The sequence below is a fragment of the Artibeus jamaicensis genome, unplaced genomic scaffold, assembly GCF_021234435.1.
Source record: "Artibeus jamaicensis isolate MK-2021 breed Jamaican fruit bat unplaced genomic scaffold, CSHL_Jam_final contig_1832, whole genome shotgun sequence".
NCBI classification, from domain to species: domain Eukaryota; kingdom Metazoa; phylum Chordata; class Mammalia; order Chiroptera; family Phyllostomidae; genus Artibeus; species Artibeus jamaicensis.
The window spans coordinates 3,999,501-4,021,701 of NW_026521362.1; the positions used below are offsets into that span (position 1 = coordinate 3,999,501).

General features: G+C 37.0%; 1 pseudogene; it reads left to right on the forward strand.

The window, feature by feature from the left end:
• Positions 1–21,292: 21,292 nt before the first annotated feature.
• Positions 21,293–21,397, forward strand: LOC119047909 (uncharacterized; annotated as a pseudogene).
• Positions 21,398–22,201: the final 804 nt, after the last annotated feature.

Below are 22,201 nucleotides of genomic sequence, written 5' to 3' on the forward strand. Positions count from 1 at the left end.
ATCACAGAAACATTGAAACCACCGGCATATGAAAATCAAATTTTGTAGTACAGTAGCCCCTCCTTATTCATGGTTTCACTTTCTGTGGTTTCAGGTACCCCCTGGTCTGAAACATTACATGGAAAATTCTGGAAATAAACAATTTATAAATTTAAATTGTACATCATTCTGAGTAGCATGGTGAAAACTGGTGCCATCTCAATCTGTTCCACCCACTAGGAGAGTGAATCACCCCTTTTGTCCAAATATCTGCACAGTATACACTCCCCACTCATTAGTCACTCAAGAGCCATCGAGGTTATCAAATTGTCACAGTATTGTGTTCAGGTAACCCTTATTTTACTTAATAACAGTTGCAAAGCACAAGAGTAGTGATGCCGGCAATTCAGATAGGCCAAAGTATAAAGTACTTCTTGTAAGTCATTGAAGTCTTTCTTTTTAAAGTGACTGAGGTTTTTTGAGGTACAATCTACAGTAACTTATATCATGAATCCTAAGTGTTCTAAGAATAAATACATGAGCCCAACTTCTTAAAAGCAGACGTATGACATGCTTCCCGACTTTCAAATCTGACTCAAAACATGGCCTCCAGTGCACACCAAAGAGGGACCAAAAGGCACATCAGGCCACGCTGGAGAACTTTGAAGAAACTGAGAGGTAAAAGGAGAGGGAAATCAATATTGGCTCACACAATGAAAGCAACAGAAACAAAATTATTGATTGTGAGATGAAAACAAATGGAGAAATTATATTATGTCTTCACATTGTGTTATAGTAAATTATTAAAGGTAAGTCTCTTAATAATATGTATTTTTAAACTTTGAATGAACTACTGAAAAATAAAAATAATAGACTATGATTTTAAAATAAAATCAAAATCTTATCATTTCTATCTATTCTCGTTAGATAGATAACTCAGCACACTCTTTGGAAATCATAATTTATGTTCTAGATAAGGATAAAAACAGCTTTTTTGTTATTAGGTGCATAATAATGATGTTAGTGAATCAGTTTAGTTACATATGTGTTTGCATTATTTGTGAGTAATAAATTGCCCCCATTCTCAATACACATTGGCAAAAGGCCGGGACTAGGTCCACTTTCAATTCTAGGTTGAGCATGGATCGTAGCTGGAACCTGGCAGTTACACCATGGATTTTTGTGTGTCAAGCATTATTTAGTGATTATACTACCCAACTAGCTGCATGAGCCCTTCTCTATTGCTTCTCAGCATTCTTTTTTTAATAAACCACTTTGATATGTGATTGACATCCAAAAAGCTGAACATATTTAATGTATACAATTTGACAAATTTGGAGATAGGTACACATGCATGAAACCATCACCACAATATATACCATAGGCATTTTCATCACCTTCAAACATGTCTTCCTGAATTTTTTTTTTGTCAAAAGAACAGAACATAAAATTTACCTTTTTAACACATTTTTAAGTACACAGTACAGTATTATTAAATACAGGGACCAGGCAGTGTGGTAGATCTCTAGGATTTATTCATCTTACACAACTCAAACTTTGTGTTCTCTAATATCTCCCAATTTCCTCCTTTCCCCAGTCCCTGAAATCACCATTGTATTCTCTGCTTTTGTGTCTTTGACTATGGATTCTTCATGGAAGTGTTACCATGTAGTATTATCCTTCCATATCTGGCTTATTTCACTTAGCACAATGTCCTCTACGCTCATCCATGTTGCAAATAGCAGGATTTTCTTTTGTTTTTAAGGTTGAAAAATATTGCACTATAAGTACTTACCATGTTCCTATCATTCGTTCATCTCAGTGAACATGTAGGTTGTTTCCATATTTTGGCTATTGTGGATAATGCTGCAATGAACATGGGGTGCAGATATCCTCTGTGTTCAGAATCAGTGAGATTCTGATTTCAATTCCTTTGCTTATGTACACTAAAGTGGGATTGCTGTCTCACGTGGTAGTAATATTTTTATTTTTTTGAGAAAACTCCATATTTTTTTCTATCGTGGCTACACCAATATGTATTCTCACCATAAGGGTTCCCTTTTCTCCATGGCCTCACATTTATCTTTTTTTATGATAGCCATGCCAAGAAGTTTTTTTTTAAGATTTTATTTATTTATCTTTAGAGGGGAAGGGAAGGAGAGAGGGAGAGAAACATCAATGTATGGTTGCCTTTCGTGCATCCTCTGCTGGGAACTGGCCTGCAGGGAACCAGCCTGCAACCCCAGCATCGAACCGTGATTGTCTGGTTCACAGGCCCACGCTCAATCCACTGAGCTACATCAGCCAGGGCTCCAAGAAGTTTTTATATTAAGTCATTGTAGTTTTTATTTGTGTTTTCCTCATGATTAATGATGTTGAGCATTTTATTCTCTGTAGTGTTTATAAATTTCTGGGAATACCTGTATATTTATGAGTAAAGTCTGAAGCGCTGTGGGATGAGAAGATACTGAATGAAGAAAGCAGAGGAAGTAGTACATGTGGTTTAAAAGCCTAGTGTACATCCTCATAAAAAAAAGTGGGTAGAAATAAGGGTCACCTATGGGATCCCAATAGTAATAATGACTTGTTTATTTTGAGTGATGTGAAGAGAATGGAGTCTTAGATCTGAAGCTTCAGCTACATCTGCCTTGGGTAAGCCATGAATTTTATCCCAGAGGGAAGTGTTTTTTGGTAAATGGCTGACATCACAGCAGCTTTTTACCAGGGCAAGAACAAGACAGCAACTTGTACCCTGCTTATGAGGAATACACCATCATGTGAAATCACATTTATGTAAATGTGTTGCATAACTTACACTGTTAGAAAACAGACTCATTTCTTGTGTTTTGAAATAAGTTGAATGGTTTTAGTTGACCAAAGCATTGGCTCAAGACCAAGAGCCATAGAAGTTGGCATGTTCCCTCCATGCAGTATAAAGCAGCTTTGGGAAAAGCGTGTGCCCTCAAAGAAGTATTTGCATAGAAGCCTCTACTAAGTAGCTGATGACATAAATCATTTTGAATGAATGGCCAGTATAATTCCAACCCATAATTACTACCAGTAAAGGAATATGTATATGTTAGTTGGAAGGGGGAGGGAATTAACAATGCAGATCAATTTACCTTTTAGACTTCCTTTTTGTATAGGTTCTCTCTTTTACACACATTGTCAGAATAGATAAGCAGCCACTCTTTCAGCTCCATCCTATAGGACCTAAGTACTTAGTACAATTCAAAATGACAACAGACCACCAAGCAGCACAATCCAAGGTGAGGTCTCCCACGCCACACCTGTAGGGCCTGCCATAGAAAGTGCTGCAGAGAGCAAAATTATTCAGGGGCACACAGATGAGAGAAGCAGATGTAGGACCAGATGGAGTTCTGTGATTCTGTCTTAACAGAATCAGGAACACAGAGGAATTTCAGAAGAAATCACTAATGGAAATAGCTCTATTCATTCTCTGGATGGAACATAAGGAAGACCATAATAGAAAGTTGTAATTAACTATTGTGTCTTGAACCACAAGAAAATTATGGTCCCACTAACAGTAGGAGAGTACATCACTTCCCAGTGAGCCTCTGGATTTAATGTTACTCTTTTTGTTTGGAAATCAGTACTCTCAGGAGAAATAAAAACCTATCCTAACTTTCCTGCAGGACACTTGCCATGTGCTGATCTGTTTCTTTTATCACTCCAAACTTCAATTTGGCTACATTGATTCACATTTTTTTCCAGTTTAAGTGGAAGAAAACATTCTTGTAGAAATTTAAGGCAATTTAGTTAGGTCTAGGTTCTGTTTATTTCTAAATCACAAAAATCACAAAACCTTACTTCTATTCAGTGTTTTTATTCATCCATCCAGCTAGTATTTCCTGAGATTTTGCTATATCTTAGGCAAAGAGATGGATTCGGTGACTCCCAGTGATAAAGAAGGGTTGGTATCTGCCTTCAGGGGGCACACGGTCTTAATTTCCAGATCCAGTGAACAATGATTCCTCTAAGGTGCCACTTCTGCCCCATTGTACTGGTCACACCCTACGTAAATATTTTCCACAGAGCATCCTAGCCATTAACTATGGTCTATTCTGAGGTGTGCAAATAACCTCCTTCACATTGCCCCAACCTGCTTCCAGTTCTCCTATCAGCTTCATCATTAGTTATGTTTCCAGCCCTCCATCCCACTAGTCTTTGAAGGAAACTGCTATTTACCTGGTTATAATCTTGTTTTTCTCAATGACAATTCTTGTCTTCTACCCTGGCAATGCTACAGTCTTAGCTTGTCTCAGTATGCCCTTCATGGTTCAATTTATTCACAAAACTCTCATACACATGACTTTAGCTTCCATGATACAGCCCAGAGACCAGGAAATTAATATCAAATCCAAAGTCCTCTTTATTTGTTTATCTCAGCCAAGCTATGCCCAGGATGTGTGGGTCTCCCTGTTTATACAGGCAATTTTGGTTAAAATGCATCATAAAATTCATGGGTCCATGTAAGATATAATTATTTATCAATAACTATTTAGAAATATAAACAAGGAAGAAGTATTTAAATATTTTTTATTGACCAACCAGTGCATGAGAAGATTCTTCACATCGTTTTGTCAATATTTATTCCTATTCAGGTCCATGAATAATCTTGTCATGTTCTCTATTGTCAAATGTCCCCTTCCTATCTAATTCCATATTCACTATTGTGAGGGAAAGGTAATAATGCTGTTATTACTCACAATACTGTGGTTCTCAGAACACGTTTGTATGGAAACAACATAGACCTTGTTGCCCCTGCAGTTCACTAATACTACTTGCTGAATACTGGTTACATCATCACTCATGGGACTGCACCATCCCTCATGCCTTCTCTGTTAGGCAAAATGGTTTCTGGTGCTTGACATGAGTGACATCATTTTATGAAGCAAGTTACTCTCAGTGATTCCAGTACATTCCAGGAAGTGTGGACCTATGTCACCTGAAATTCAGAATGCTTTTAACACAGATCAGTTGTTTACTGGCTTGGAATATATAGTTTTTAACAAGCACGAGCCACTTGGCTACAGGCTAACTGCATTCCTAGAGGCTGTATATAGCCCCATCCCCTTTCAAAAACAGAAACCCACCATCTTGCTGCTGCCCAACACTCTGCTTCTATCCATAGTTCTCCTAATAAACTCTGTTTAATTCTGGAGTTGTCAACCACCTTCTTCAGTCTCTCAGCCCTGTCCTCCCATAGAGGTCACTTCCAGTATGCCTAGGGCAATTTTCCCAACACCTTCCATGTACCCTGGCTTTCCATTACTCTCTCAAATGTTGTTTCTGTGCTTCCCTGATAACTTTAGATGCAGGTCTACCCAGAGTATGCAGAAAAATGTGAATGATAATTGATTTTATGGGAATTATAAATTTATTATTCTTAATTTTATAGCATAAATATAGAGTAACATATCCTCTCTTCACATAAATTCAATAGACTGCAATGATGTCATGTTTAGAAAGTGATCACTTTCTATTTTAACCACATAGCACCACCAGCAGCAAGACAGACAAATAGCCTCGCCTGGGGATAAAACAATAAGAACAACCCAATTTGCCCAAAGTGTATCTGTCCAAATTATGGGTAAGGGGTGGACCACTGCTAGCTCACAGCCATTAACTGTTCTTGCCAGTGACAAGTGTGAAAGTCACTTCAAATTATCATATAATCCTCATTTTAGTGGCCCAGTATTATGCATACACATGAAAGAAATACCACACCAGCCAGCAGAAGCAATCTTATTGCTAGAAGGCTCTTCAGGAACCAGTTCCTAACCGGAGGACCATGACTCCATGAGAGCAAATCACAAAATATTTTAGGGCATCTGGTCAACCCTATTCTTAAAGAGTAAAGGGTCTAAAGAGTATTCCAAAAAGAAAAAATCAAGAACTAGGATTCACAGAAATTCCTGGAGGGCTTCATCTGGAATGCATTAATAGTTCTGTTTAGTCCTGGGTTTTGAAGGGAGACAGAAAATTTTGACAAAAATTCTTCAAAATCCAGAGTCACTGGCCTGTGCCTCAGGGACAGAGGCCACACTGCCAAGACCAAAGGGCAATACTGCTCAATGGGATCAAAGCATACAAATACAATTCTTAATGATTGACTTTATCATCCCAAACATTCTGAAGAAGATAAAATTTATAATCAGCAGAGACTTGTTTCATTAACTTTGATCTGGCAAGAAAAGCAGGACTATGGATCTCAACAGAATCCTAAACAGTAATGAACACAAAACAGAAAGCAAGGTAATGGGAGCTTGATAATGAGCTATGCATCTGCAACATTATTATAACTATTATTATTAATAGGAAAAGAAGAGATCAGTAACTTATAATTATGGTACAGAGAACAAATATTGCATTGAAAAGATATTCCTTCCATAATCTAATATTTTCTCTTCATCATTCTCCCCCTTTCCACCTCCCAAGCAAATTTATTATTTTAAAATTGTTACTTTGAAAGTTTATTTTATGTATATAGGTTTCCCTGCCTCCAACATACTTTTTTTTCAGTCATATCAGAAGTAAAAGTTGAAAGAAGCTGGACGTGCCTGCTCCAAGCAATGGTCACTATACTAGCATCATGACCTCTGCACCTAACAGAGTTACATTTTGAACATTACTTTTTCTTTCTTGTTCTGTTATTATACCAAAGCTGAATTTTAACTCTTTAGAATTTTACCTAATTTTCCTTCAAAATTACTTTCATGCCATTTTATTTAATATATGTTTCCAATTTTTAATGTTTTATACTGTATTTGCTCAAAGAATATCTGTCCTCATCCAGCATGGCTTGAGACCAACCCAGGAGGGCTTGATGGCACCACATGAATCAGAGGCAAGGGAAGTCTCAAGGTCCTCAGGGCAGCCCCCATCCTTGGGTCATGATTGGCTTTTTCATCCCAAACTCTAAGGAAGGTAAAATGTACAGAGGCCATGCTGTGGTCAGAACCATCATGCCTCGAGCCTGTGCACAGGCCCACACAAATGGCTCACAAATGGTACCACAGAAATAGTACTTACCATAGCAAATGGTCTCTTCAATTACCTCCCCAATCATTTTTATATTATAACAGATCATTTAAATTCCCTCAAGAAGAGGTAAAATTACATTTTATCAAAATTTAAAATGAAAATATTTTACATCACATTTACATTTTTAATTCAGTGTGAAGGTGTAATTTTATAGCTCAGAACAGCAGGAAAGCCATAAAATTCATATGGGAAAAAATGACAATTTTATGGCCATTTTTCTCTTTTTCAAGAATCAAAATTTCAACACAGTTTCTTTATATATCTTAGATATCACTTTAGTCATTGATATGAATATAAAATTATCAATTTGTATTTGATGGACTTACACAATTTACAACTACACAAGACTTGACAGATAGAAGATTTCAGTCTCCACTCCATCCAGGCAGAAACTGAGGGTCTGAAAAATGTCCTGACTTGCAAAGTCTCCCCAGGAGGTCTGTTACAGAAATTGGATAGATGCCTTGACTCCAAGACTAGTGCCCTTCAATCCATCAAATAAGAGACACACAGAGGATGTGGATATGGAAAATTCAAATAGAACCTACAAACTAGAAAAGCTAGCCAGTGAGTTTAACGTAAATGCTGAGTCAATGAACATGAAATAATGTTCCTCATATTTAGGTCTTTAATTTCTGTAAGCAATGTTTTGTAGTTTTTAGTATAGATCTTACATGTCTCCTATACATTTATTCCTTAGAATTATGTTTTCTCATCCTGTGATAAATGGTATTTTTAAAGTTTCATTTTTCATTGCTTGTTACTATAGAGAAATAGTTAACTTAGAATGTTGATTTGTGTGAGGCATACTTGCTAAATTGCTAATTATTCTAGTTTGTGGCAGATCCTTTTGGATTTTCTACATTCATAATTGTATCATCTACATTTCAAGGCAGTTTTTCTTCTTTCTTTCCAATTTTCTCTTATTGCAATGACTGGGGCCTCTAACACAATGTGATTACAAATGGTCACCATGGACATTTTCTTCCCAAATTCAGAAAAAAAATGTTTACTCTTTCACTATTAAGTATAATTTTAGCTGTAGAATTTTTATAGATACTCTTAATTAGGTTAAGAAAGTTTTGTTTTATTACTCTTTTGCTGAATTTTTAAAAATCATGAATGGGCAATAAATTTTAGCAAATGCTTTTTAATGCATTTATTGATTGTGTTAACTTGTTAAATTACATTGATCACTTGTCGATAGTAAACTGACCTTGCAGTTCAGGAATAAATCCCACTTGTTCGCAATTTATATTCTTTTTTTTTCTGAATTTGACTTGTTAATATTTTGTTTAGGATTTTTATATCTATGTTTATAAGAATATTCTCATATTTTCTTTTTTTTGTCATGTCCATATAGTTTAGGATCCAGATATTCTACCTTTAAAAGGAACAGGACAGTGGCTTCTTCTTATCTCTTCAAATGCATGTGTAAGATTGCTATTATTTCTTTCTTTTTAAGTATTTGAAAGATGCTTTTTGAGTGTTTGAAAGCCACATAGGCTAAGAATTTTTCTTTACAGGATGGTGTTTAAATTTTTATTCAATTTATTGAACAGATATAGTACAATCCCATCTATTCTGTGACAATCTTGGAAAGTTGTGTTTTTCTATTTCACCTAAATTATCCAATTTCTTTTTTATTTTTATTTTTAAAATTGATATCATCATAAAAATTTTTGTAATATCAGCATACCTCTGTGAGGTCTATAGTAATAACCCCTTTTTATTCTTGCTATTGAACAGTTGTGTTTTTTATTTTTTTACTTTCTTTGTCTACATATAGAGAGGCTTATCAATTTTATTCACATTTTCAAAGAACTCAATTCCATCATTTAAAATATTTTCTGTGTTAATTGACTTATTCTCTTCATCATTTTCTCCTTTCTCCTCTGTTTCTATTTTATTTGTACTTATTTTTCTAGTTTCTTGAGAGAGAACCTTAAGTAATTGATTCTTACCTTTCCCTTTTCTGTGTATACTTTTCAAGTTCTAAATTTCCCCCTAAGTCCTGCTTCAGCAGCATCCCACAGGTTTCAACATGTCATGGATTCATTATTATTCAGTTCACATTCTTTTCTAACTTTAATCATTTCTCTCCCATAGATTACTTAGAAATGTGACACTTTAATTTTTAAGCATTTATAAATGTTCTAGTTATCGTTCTGTTATTAGTTTCTTGATTAATTCCACTGTAATAAGAAGCTTTATTCAATATGATTGTAACCCTTTGACATTTGTTAACACTTGTGCTGGTCAGCGTAAGGTCCATTTGGGCCTATGCTCCATGCGCACTTGAAAAGGATGTGGACCCTGTTGTGGCTGCATTAAGCATTCCAAGTACGTCATTTAAATCAAATTGGTTATTTTGCTTAAGTCTTCCATATCTTGGCCGATCTTTTGTCTACTTACACTGTCATTTCTTAGAGCAGTTTATTAACTGTGGTGTGAATGTCTACTTCTTCTTTTAGTTGAGTCAGTTTTTGCATTTCTGTTTTGGACAATTTTACCAGCTTCACAAAATTAGGATTGTTATATTTTTCTAGAGAATTTATCATTTTAGCTTTATAAAACTTTCCTCTTTGTTTCTATAAATGCTTTTACATTAAAATCTACCCACCAACTTTTATTTTCAGTTAGTGATCCTGTGATATATATTTTCCCATACTTTCAATTTATATGTTTCCTTATAATTAAAGGACATATCCTATAAGCAGTATAGAGTTGGGTTATTTTTTTTAGTATGAAATAAGAACTGTGTTGCAAATTTAATTAGACTTAATCCAGCTTTCATTTATCCCAGTTCCTCAGGTTAATTATCCCCTGCATTTATAATTCAAGGTTTGTCAAGTCTGTTTCCTCTTCCCAATAGTATTTCAAAAACATTTCACACCTTCTCCCTAGTCTTTCCAAGGTGCTCATGTGGGCATGGCTTATTGAATCTATTGTTGACATAGAAAGAGAAAGTCTCTTATTTGCACTAAGTGCTCTGAGCAGGTGTCTTTGCTATTAATCAATTCATATTATCTTATCTGCCCAATAATATTGACCCTGCTGGTACCTATTATAAATATCTATACTAGAGAACAAACCCACGACATGTCCTCCTTTGGCTTGGTAAGGGCCCACTACTCCTATCTACTGGCCCAAAAACTTCACCTCTCAGTGGCACTGCAAACTCCCTTCAAGCTGGCTGTGAATCCCTGTCTGTGAAAAGGTCATTGGATTCTGCAGTCACTGCCTTTCTGTCCTTGCAGTCACTGCCTTTTCTGGTGAGCTTCCCACCCAAATGCTTGGCTGACTTGTTGTCTCCCTACTTCACAGGAATCCTTGAGGTAAGGATTCCTACCTCTACTGTATGAGACACAAAGGTGGCTCAGAGGAGGTGGCAGAAGCCTGCCCTGTGCTGTCACCACATCTAACACTGATGCATTCTCTCACAGGTAGACCCAGGGCTGTTTTAAAATGTAGCCTTAGTCTAGAATATCAGATATAAAATGCTACAAGGGATATCTGCTTTACATTTCCTATCTATTATGCATCCATCTGTACAGGACTTCATTGTAATGATCACATCAGTGTGGGGTGTTTTTGTTTTAATTTTCTGAATACTTAGTTATTGATGCTAATTAGATTAATAGACAATGCTTCCTTTTAACTATTTTCTATACCACATGACTTTTTAAACTCACCCTCACTAACAACTAAATAGTATAATCATTTAACCCATTCATGCATTTAATTGATTGCCAAAACCACATTGCTATGACTTTTTAAAGCAGAGGAAACCATGTTCAGAAATATTCTCATCATCTCACTTCTTAGACATGTATATCCCTAAATTAATCTTTGGCAAAGGGAAAGAGAACACCACAATTGGCTCAGACCAGCCATGATTCAGCCTGGGGCTGGTGCAGGCACATGTCTTCCTTAAGGCTCAGGTAGAGTGAGCCTTTCCCTGCATTGAGTTGACTGACCCAAATTAGGTTTTCATTAGAAAGGAGAAAGAAAAGGTACTTCTTACTGAATGGGCAAACTAAGTGCACACAAAAAATGTTAAAGGAATTTTGAAAGTTATTTTATCTCTTGATAAATTCTAGCTTTCATAGTTAATTTTCTCTGCTGAAAATCTTATTTTCTTAATCTAAAGCTATATTAGGCAAATGAGTGAATCAGAATAACTTGTCAGAATATCATGTACATGGAAATGCAAAACAAAAAAACTCATCAAAGTATTTCAAAAACAATTTCCCTGCTGTCTTAAAACCAGTCTGTCACCCAAATGTCATGAGCTGCATGCTGAGTTTCATGTGAGGGAACATTTATTAGACAATGTTGACTTCAGTTGCTTCAGTTGGCTAATGACAAACCTGTATTTGGAAGTCAGCTAGTCTGTCTTTAGCCATCTAATGCAGCATTTGGCTACTATCAGTGCTACTTGGCTTACAACAAGAGGTGTTTTTTTTTGACATTTGGTTTCTAAGCCAGATGTTTAGGTTAATTATAAATTTTGCTATGTATTGTCAAAGATCATCTGTTTCAGACTTTGGCTATAAAACATATATTTTCATAGCCATAGGTACATTTCTTTTTATGACTACAGAAGGGTCAAAGAATGATAAAATCCCTCAAGTCATAGACTGAATCTTCCTCATTTCCCTGATTAACAATAACATGCCTCAGATCCTAGTGATGTGTGCTTTTATTTTGATGCAGAGTTTATATTTAACAATAATTTGCTTAAAAGAATCTTTTTGATACATCATTTTATCAATCAAAGCAAATGTTTTCATGTATAAAAAATAAGATATGAATATTTAAAGAATACATTAGGTTTTATTTACCATTTCTATTTTTACAGTTAAAAAGTCCTAGTTTAGCCTTATATAATAATGTAGTCTTCCTCCCTGGCTGGTGTAGCTCAGTGGATTGAGCACAGGCCTGCAAATCAAACAACCGTGGTTTGATTCCCAATCGGGGCACATGCCTGTGTTGCAGGCCTTTCCCAGCAGGGGATGCAAGAAAGGCAACCATACATTGATGTTTCTCTCTGTCTCTCCTTCTCTTCCCCTCTAAAGATAAATTTGAAAAAATGAATAATGTAGTCTTCTAATAAAACATACTCTTAAGATTTAAGAATTTTTAACTTCCAGCCAAGATAGAGGCATAGGTAGACACACTGTGCCTCCCTGCACAATCAAAATAAGGACAACAAAAATTTGGAAACAAAATAACAGCCAGAACTGACAGAAAACTGAACTGCATAGAAGTCGGACAGCTAAGGAGCTGAAATAGACACATTCATTTAGACCAGTAGGCAGGGTAGAGTCAGGAGGCTGAGCAGAGAGGGGTATCAGCAAAAGAAGCAGTGACACCAGGCACACAAGATGGCAGCAGGTGGACCCCGGGCACCATGTGGCAATGGGCAGACCCAGCAAGATGGTGAGTGTAAAGCGAGGCACTTCGCACAAGGCAGCTGGCTGACTATGTGGCAGTCCCACATTTTCGAGTAGATAACTGGGGAGCAAGACAGACCACACAACCCAGGGTCCCAGCACTGGGAAATAAAGCCTCAAAACACCTACCAAAAACACCTGTGGGGTTGAGGCAGCAGGAGAGACTCCCAACCTCATAGGAGAGAGAGTCCACCGGAGAGACCCAGAGGGTCCTAGAATGCACATAAGCCCACCCACATGGGAATCAGCACCAGAAGGGCCCAATTTGCTTGGGGGAAGCAGGGGAAGTGACTTAAATCCAGCAGAGAGCAGAGCAGAGCAAGGGAACCATTGTTCCCTCTTGGACCCCGCCCCCACATACTGTGTCACAACACAGCAACTGGTTTGCCCCACCCTGGTGAACACCAAAGACCCTGCCCTTCAGTACATAACAGGCGTGAGAAGACCAAAAAAAAATGGCTGAAATGGAAGAACAGATCAAAGCTCCAGAAATAATACAACTAAGTGACCAACAGATTGCCAACCTGTCAGGATGCTCACAGAACTGATGATCAGGATGCTCACAGAACTGGTTGATTTTGGTTGCAAATTAGATGAACAAATGAAGGCTATACTAAGTGAAATGAAGGGAAATGCACAGGGAACCAATAATGATGGAAAGGAAAGTGGGACTCAAATCAATGGAGTGGATCAGAAGGAAGAAAGAAACATTCAACCAGAACAGAATGAAGAAACAAGCATTCAAAAAAATTAGAAGAGGCTTAGGAACCTCCAGGACATCTTTAAATGTTCCAACATCCAAATTAAAGGGGTACCAGAAGGGGAAGAGGAACAGCAACAAGTGGAAAACTTATTTGAACAAATAATAAAGGAGAACTGCCCCAATCTGGCAAAGGAAATAGACTTCCAGGAAATCCAGGAAGCTCAAAAAATCCCAAAGAAGTTGGACCCAAAGAAGAACACACCACGGCACATCATAATTACATTAGCCAAGATAAAAATGAAGGAGAGAATTCTAGAAGCAACAAGAGATAAGGGGACACTCACCTACAAAGGAGTTCCCATCAGACTGTCAGCAGATTTCTCAAAAGAGACCTCACAGGCAAGAAGGGGCTGAAAAGAAGTATTCCAAGTCATGAAATGCAAGGACCTACATCCAAGATTGCTCTATCCAGCAAAGCTTTCATTTAGAATAAAAGGACAGATAAAGTTCTTCTCAGGTGAGGTCAAGTTGAAGGAGTTCATCATCACCAAGCCCTTATTATATGAAATGTTAAAGGGACTTATCTAAGAAAAAGAAGATAAAAAAGATGAACAGTGAAAGGACAGCAAAATCACAGTTATTAACAACCACACCTAAAACAAAAGCAAACTAAGAGGACAGCTAGATCAGAAGCAGAACCCTAGACGTGGAGATCACATGGAGGGTTAGCAACAGTGGAGTGGGAGGAGGAGAGGGGGGAAGGTACAGAGAATAAGTAGCATGGATGGTAGGCAGAAAATAGATGGGGGGAGGGCAAGAATAGTATGGGGAATGTAAAAACTAAAGAATTTAAGACACATGGACATGAACTAAGGGGGGAAATGTGGGAGGGAGAGGATGTGCAGGGTGGAGGGGAATGAAGGGGAAAATGGGACAACTGTAATAGCATAATCAATAAAATATATTTCTGGCGTTAGCAGACGCCAACTCACCAGGCACCAACATTGATGTTTCTCTCCCTCTCTCCTTCCCTTCCCCTCTAAAGATAAATAAATAAAATCTTAAAAAAAAAAAACCTTTAAAAAAAAATAAAAAATAAAATATATTTTAAAAATTTAAGGATTTAACTACCATTTACTTAGATTTACTAGAGATTACTTAAATCTCTAAAGTAATTTTGATAGGATTTTACAAATTAGATAACAGTTGTAATTATCCCTACTAGCTAATTAAATTGACTTTACTAAATAAACATTAAAACCAGTTGGTTAGACACAAACATTTTTTTCAAGTCTAATTTTGGACAAGAGCCTTTACATAAATTCTTTTCTAGATACAAAAAGATGAAATTACACCTGCTGATGAGGTCAAGGACCAGCTCCTTCCAAATTTCTATTTCCACACATGTCAGCAAACAGCTGGATGCTAACAATAGTAAAGAGTGTGTTTTTTGACTCTTTAAAAATAAAACAGGCTATGCTTTGAGGAGACAAAGAAAATAATGCATTACAGATTTAAACCCTGTGTTTTTTTCTCAGGTTCACACAAGCTGCCGGTAACAGAGTTATCTTCTTATTTGTCTTCTTAGAAGCTGAGCCACAGCCAGGCCCTGGTCCAATGTTGTCAGACCTGCCAGTTCTCTCTGAGCCTCTCTTTTGCACAGGGTAGCATCCCTGAGTGAACAGTGTCACTGGTCCTAATGAGATTGGTGAGCTACCTCCTTCCTAATCTAACCCCATCAAAAAGGCAGGACTTAGCCTTCTACCTTGGACAATCGTGGTCCTGACCCACTCAGTAAAATGGAAACTTTTACTCCAGGGCTGGACCATATTTCCAGATCCTTTACCTTATTTCAGTCAGGTGTTTAATCCTCTCACTCAAGACACCAAAAACCAATAAGAGCCTGACCATCCTATAACCTTCCATTGCACCAGACCCTGCCCACTGTGATTAAAAAAAAATCTCTAAAATTTGAATCACACTGACATCCAACCTGATTCTAACATTCTACTTCAGCCTGTATAATAGATTGTATGTCTTCTAATGGCCAGCTTTCATGAGCCTCCATCAATTCATTACCCATTCTGTCCTGTCCCCAGGTCAAGCCTGTTGCCCCAGAAGAAAATTGTACTATGCTACGCATTCAGGCGGAATCGTTAATGACAAATGGATATGGTGCATATCAGAACACTGAGATTTAGTTGATAATCACCTAATGAAAGTAAGTGCAACTCATGAGCTGGTGCAAAGAAAGCAAGTGACTCTATCTAAAGCAAAACCCTTTTTTTTTCTATTAGCATAACTGGATTTTTTTAAACTTTGTTGCTAGAGAGCAAACAGCTGGTAGGAGGACTATAACAAGAAAGAAGGCTTAAAAAAAAGCTGTGATTTTTACAGTTTTTCTGTTAAATGTGTGATATAGCCAACCTGGAAGCACAGGAAAAGAACAGAAAATGAATGAAACGCTACTTTGCATATGTGAAGATGTATGAGGTCTCTCCTTCAGAAGTGTCTTCATTCTGAAGTACAGGTGGTAATAATGAATAAATTATTTTATTACACCTGAATCTTAAATATACTAGCTAATTCTCACAATAATCATAGGAAATTGGAAACTTTTGTAAATGAGGAAACTGAGTCACGGAGAGTTTAAAAATCTTATCCAAGGTCACATGACCAATTAAATGGCCAAGGAAGAATTCAAACTCACGTAGTCTGATTCCAGGGTGATCTAAAGTCAGTATAAGTCAAAGTTAACTATCATTACACAATTGCATATTTGTTTAGAAATAAATACACAAATATCTATGTACCTTATTTCACAATGAAATTTAGGAATAGTCTCCATTGTGTGGCAATACAAGAACAAAAAGTTCTTGCCCTCCAATAAATGATCAATTTAAGGTAGCATTTGAGTAAAACATACCCTTTTGTCTTCCTCTACTATCCTATCTTTAAATATTTTAAGTACCATCAGCAGCATACATTTGGTCTCCAATTACAGAGATGCTAGGAAAGTAAGATTTCCTAAATCCTTAACTAGCCACTCAATTTGGCTAAATCTTGAGGGGAAAGAGTACGGTGAATATTTGGGAAAAAGAAGCACTCTTTATTATCAATTTGGACTTGGTTTCCTACTCTAGTGAACTTGGCTGTACCACTTATGATATACTAGGAATTCCTTTTCTAAACAGGAAGCACACCAAATAAATGTCTTCCTTGGCTCTTTGCTCCTAAAGCCAAGCTGCCCTTGCTCTTTGAAATCATTCTTCTACAGAAAGAGCCTCTTCCGAGGGCTTGAGTAGTACACTTCATCATTCCTTCCCCCTTGAATTCTGTCCTAACTCCAAGAAGATTTTCCAGGCCAGAGACTCAAGAATATGCATCTCCAGACAATCCTATTGCATTAGACTCTGTTTCTGGAAGACGTACAGGCAGAGTGGTATGCAAACCAACCATGAAAGGAAGATAATATGATGTATGGAAGACAACTAAAGAGAGTCTTCCATTTGAAAGGCAAATTTTTAAAACTCTGCACAGTAAGTTTATCCAGTCGTGTCCAACAGAATCATTCCCCCTCAGGAGGAAAGACTAGGTTATGCCATAGTCACATAAAATCTCTGTAGCTTACAGGAATAAATGCTTATTTTTTTTCATTGCCATCCTATGTTCAATGTGGGTCAGACATAGGCAAAGAAAGAAAAGAGAAATTTGGCTTACCTCAAGCTGGCTCTTAAAGGTCCGGCTTCCATCCACATTCCATGGACCAAAGAAACTCGTATGGTGGCTCCTGAGTTCAAAGGGCAAGATGATACAACCCTCCTGCATATTACCTAATGCCAGTGAAGTAGAAAAGTATAATTTGCCCCAAAGAAGGACAGTGAATGTTTCCTCTCTCTCTCTTTTTAAAAGATTTTATTTATTTTTTTAAAGAGGGGGGAGGGAGGAAGAAAGAGAGGGAGAGAAACATCAGTGTCTGGTTGCTTCTCACACTCACCCCACTAGGCACCTGGGCTGCAACCCAAATACGTGCCCTGACTGGGAATTGAACCATTAACCTTTTGGCTCGCAGGCCAGTGCTCAATCCACTGAGCTACACCAACTAGGGCTGGATATTTTCTATGAAAATATAATATACCAGAGGTTCTGTCTTTTGTCTATTGGTGCATTATTTTATATGCTTTATAACAAATCACCGCAAATTTAGCAGTTTAAAATAACACATATTTTACTCTTCTAGTTTCTGTGGCCCAGAAGTCTGGGCACACCTTACCCAGACTTTCTTTTTCATAGGCTCCTAAGGTTGATTAAAGATGTCAACCAGAACTTCACTCTCTTCTGAGCCTTGGGGTCCTATCAAAATTCACATGGTTGTTGGTAGAAATTCAGTTCCTTGCAGCTGTAGGTCTGATATCCGCAGCTTCCCCAGGCCACCCTCAGTTCCTTGCCACATGGGCCTCCCCACGTAGCCAGTGCACAATGTGGTAGCTTGCTTCTTCAGAGCCAGCAAGGGGGTCTCTAGAACAAGTCTGCAAAGAAGGCAGACTGTTAAATAACTGTAATAGTGTAATCATGGGAGTGACATCCCATCATCTCTGTCATCTTCTATTGTTTAGAAGTAAGTTTCCAGTTTCACGCACACTCAGGCGGGTGTTATACAAAAGTGTGACTACCAGGAGAAGGAGATCATGGGGCCTTAAGTCTGTTCACCACAGGTGTGGGTGGGACACAAGCAAGGAGTCATGAGGCCCCTGTTAAAGCATATACTACACATCATAAACATTATCAAGAATATTTTAGTTATTACCAAAAATTATAGTTCCCTGTACATATAGAATCATTTAATTTAGACTGAGATTATGATACCAGTTTTATTTGAATCCCCATGTATTCTCCCTACCCTAAGGCTGTTATTCCTCATCTAGTAGAAAAAACATTTAAGAACATATTTGGACATGAAAATGATAAACACCATCTTTGATTCTTTACTTTTGTTTCTTTTGGATTCCAGAAGAGGATTGTATTTTTGTAAATATGCACTGACCCTACATAGATTCCCATCCTACGGTCTCTTTCATCTGTTCCTTTTGAACAATCAATTAGCATTTCCACATTATTCGCAGAGAATGTGTGTCACAAGAATAGCTAATAAATACAACCTATGCAAAGCCACTGCTGTCAAAATAAGAGAGTATGCCAGGCTCCTGGTGTCCACAATTAGTGTATATTGTGTGTTTACGAGCCAAGCAGCTCAAATAAAAGGCATTGCTAGAGAACATACTGAATAAAACTGTTTGCTTACCAAAAAAGAAATGTCTAAATGTTAATTATGACCAATTTGCTTTCTCCTAAGACTAACATAATGTTGCAAAAGGCTTGGAAGTATAAGTTGGCAACAATAAAGCTGGTCGTTTTTAACAGTTTATGGTATATGTATATTATGAGAAATGTTTTGACTTCTAGAGTAAAATTCATTTCAAAGGGAAATGCAAACATTTTACGGAGCACAGATTGTGTTTTATTGCAGTAATAATCAAGTGCTTGTTGGATGGGATGTGTATTGTTTCTCCCACAATGTAAGGAGGAAAGTATCCTTGTCTTTCAACAGAGTTTCATAATGAGATAATACTATACACAACTACTATTTCCCATTGGCAACACCAATGGCAATATAATTCCTGACCCCAAAGGTTATGTGTTAGTCTTTCTCTCAAGGACACTGAAAGGTACCAAGATAATCCAAATGAAAACTGGACTTCCATATTTTTAGGACTATATGATACATTGGACCTTAAGAGGCACCTAGGTTTTAAAGGAGGAAAATAGGGAAAAGTTTTTTGAAGCAAAAAGTGTGGTAAAATATTTAATAAACTGACCCCGCTCCACTGCTGTCCCCCCACTGCCCCCAGTGAGCCAGGTAAACTACATTCAGATTATAAGACATCCCCCATTTTCCTTCCAAATTTGGGGAGGGGTGGTGCAGAAAGTACATTTTATAATCTGAAAAACACAGAACAAAAGATACCCAACTTGACTTATAACTAAGGACATGCTAACAGTGAGATATAACTTTTCTTCTAATGCAATGTCAAAGATCAAAGTGCTTCAAAATGATCTGTTGGCCATGGTATGAAGAAGCCGGCACTCTCATAACTTGTTAATGAGACTAGAAATTGGGGCATCTTCCTTGGCAAGCAATTTGGTAATAGCTATCAAAAAATTAAAATACATGTGAACATTGACCTAGGAATTCTGCCTAGACTTATACTTACACACCAGAGTAGTGATATTTCCTCTAGGATAACTTCTAGAAAGTGCTGTATACTTTTACAAAAATCAAAAAGGCAAAGCACAGATCTGCATCATGAGGTGTTACCACTCATTTCATAAAAGGGGGTTATATATGTTTTATATACATTTTTCCTCTGGAAGGTAAAACAAGAGTCCTTGAGCAGCAGTAGTTATCTCTAACAAAGGGAGATGAAAATAGAAATACGTATTATTTTTTATTGTGTAGCTACAGCACTCTTTGAAAATTTTACTATTGGTTTTTTAGTGAAAAATACAGAAATAAGTAAGAAAATGAAACTGACTTCATCTGAATGAGTATAACACACTGAAATTCATATTCTAATTAGAATTATGGAGTTATATTTGGCTTCCCAGCCTGTGCACATTTTAAGTGTCCTTAAGAGCCAAATGAATGGCAAGACAATTGCCATTCAGAATGGTAATTCCTTTCTCTGGCATTCAAGTCATATTCATACATTGGCGACTTTTTCCAGGCTGACATGACCCCAGGAAATTCATCCAGTTAGGTTCAAGGTCATCCTCTGAAGGCAAAAGTTGAGGTTCTGGTTGAGAGCATAGTCTGAGATGGACCCAAACCCTAGATCATACCAATGTAGTAAAGGGTAAGGAACAAGTCAAGAACCCTCCCAAAATGTCAAAAGGCAAAACAACTATGCCCAAAGTAGAAGGTGGTCCAAAAATTGGATTTCCAGAGTTTGAAGACCAAGAATGGACCAAAACCAACCCAAATTGTCAAACCCACTTGTTTGGCCTATTCAATTACTCTTAAATCAGATTTACACTACCCCCTGGTGGTTAAGGTTAGAAGAGATATTCCTTTTTGTCTATCTCACCATGCCTTTTATTCAGAAAATGGGATTCGATCTCATATAAAAACAAACTTCCCAGGAATGAAAAACATAATAGATTTTGCTATCAGGGAAGGAACAAAACCTCTAGTATGGTAATATGAGTGGCAGCTAAGATGGGGAGAAGATGATAATTGGTAGAAAAAGTTTATGCTTCAGATAAAATATATTTAAATGTTTCTCTGTGTTGCAAATAAATGCCCTTTCTTCTGGCTTCATTCCCCTTTTAAATGCCACATTTAAAAAAACTTTCTACTTAAAAAAAATAAAATAAATAAAAACTTTCTACTTAATACCATATGCCTCAGCCTCTCTGAGCTGCAACTGATGCATTAGCTCTAATTTGTACTCATATGGGTGGATAACATATAGGTCACCTCAGTGGCTCTAAATCACCAAAGACACATAAGCAATATCTCATCTTCCAAATTACCTACCGCCTTTAGGAAAAATTTGAATCTCTTGGTCAGAACCAATCCACTTATGTTTGTCCCACTAGATTTAATGACTTCAGAGTGTGATAGTATAATCTATGGTGTCTTAACATCGCTCCTGGAATATGTGGCATCTTTATGTAAATATCAAAATATCTATGGGCTTCTGAACAGCATGCATTAGAATGCTTCTGTACAGATGAATAAATAGATATATTGGAAGATACTTCCAAATGCTCAGCTATTTCTTCTACTTTAGTTTTACTGAACCTTCAACACTTTCTAAAAGACTGACTTCTTAAAATTGCCTTTACTCATGTGAGGCAGAATGAAAAATATTATTTGATTTCATTGAAAAATCCTTATAGAGCTAGGAGGTGGCAAAGGAGGGCCCCTCTCACATTACCAGGGTTTAAGATAAGCTTCTGTAAATTTTACCCTCAATTATGATGGTGCTTCCTGGTACTTAATTTTAAAAACAAAAGGTTAATCACTTCTCAGCCTTTTGGCTAAGATCAAGTGTACTATCTGTTCTTATCAGTTTAAAAACAAAAGATTAAAATGATTTTTAAATAATAAAAGAGACAAACATTCAAAAAGATAAAAATTTTAAAAAGTAACTGCTAAAATTAAAACTGCACATGGTCAAGCAATTAAAAAATAATCCTCGACCAATAAATGGCTTTCTGATGTATTTAAATAACTAAAAAGTGCCTGGCATCTGTCTGCATTGTAGATACAAGATAGCTTGATTGACAGAGTCTCCCTGCCAGGCAGCTCTTGGATTGGGGTGTCTCTGCATCATCACCCTTCATCTCATGCCAAAGGTTCATGTCTGCCACAAGAGAGATGCATTCATCTCTTCAGAACCCACGATCAACCACAAACCAATTATCAAATACCAGCAATCAACCTCAGCATTCTTCAAATCCATCATCAAATCCATTCTTCAAATCCATCATACAAACCCACTTCCTCTCCCCCCAAAATTCTTTCCGCTTTCTGGAAAAGTCAAAAACTATGAACTGACCCTTATTAGTTGCTAAAACAAGTTCAAATGATCAATGGCTTACTATGTCTTAAAACATTCTACATCTGAACCCAGTTCCTCTTTGACTTCATTTCTTATGTTTCTTCCCTCTCGCTCTGCTCCAGCCAAGCTTACCTCCGTAATTATCTTCTCACATATGAGGTACACTCCTATCTCAGGCATTTTCTCTGCTCCTCCTCCAAATCTGGCTTAAATATCAATTTAACATCACTATCCTCTCCCCCAGCACTCCTGATCCCCTAAACTTGATCTATTTTTTTCACATAGTACTTACTACATTCTTAAATCTTATATAATTGAACTGTTATGTTTCTGTATTCCTATCCCTCCTAACTCCCCATGTTGTA